Raw genomic sequence first — 735 nt, 5'->3', positions numbered from 1 at the left:
TGAAAGTACCGTCACAGGTAGACAACATGGTGAAGAAGCCACTTGGTGATCTTCCCTTTATTGGTGTGTGCTTTGACTCTAAGCATTTGCATGACGTGTTGGATCTGTACAGGATATTTGGCCACTGTTGTAATATTGTCTTTAATTCTGGTCTCCCTGCTGTCGGGGAGATGTTGTCAACCTTGAAAGGGTGCAGAAGAGATTTAAAAGAATGTTGCAGGTGTTGGAGGGTTACAGTTACAGGGAGAGTTTGAATAGGCTAGGGCAATTTTCAAGTATTGAGCCTGAGGGATGACTTTAAAGAGGTTTACAAAATCATGAGGATCATAGATAAGGTAAACAGTCAATGTGTTTTCACAGGATAGACGAGTCCAAATATAGATAACAAAGGTGAGAGGAGAAAGATTTAAAAAGGGACGCTAAAACAACATTTTCACACAGACACTTCTGTGTGTCTGGATTGAACAGCCAAAAGAGGTAGTGGAGGCAGGTACAGTTACACCTTTTAAAATAGCATTTGGATGGATACACGCATGGGAAGTGTTTAGAGGGAGATGGGCCAACTGCTGGCAAGGGGGAACGAGATTAATTTAGGATATTTGGTCGGTATGGATGACCAGACCGCAGGATCTTTTTCCGTGCTGTACATCTCTGAGAGTCTATTGACTCTTGAGTGTTTAACATTGGAACAGGAGGAGGTTATTCAGCTTCTGAATTCTGTCAGTCAGCTTGTTT

This window comes from Hemiscyllium ocellatum, unplaced genomic scaffold, assembly GCF_020745735.1.
Source record: "Hemiscyllium ocellatum isolate sHemOce1 unplaced genomic scaffold, sHemOce1.pat.X.cur. scaffold_360_pat_ctg1, whole genome shotgun sequence".
Classification (NCBI taxonomy): Eukaryota; Metazoa; Chordata; class Chondrichthyes; order Orectolobiformes; family Hemiscylliidae; genus Hemiscyllium; species Hemiscyllium ocellatum.
The sequence above is the reverse complement of the archived record's forward strand: the minus strand, read 5'-3'. Positions refer to the sequence as shown.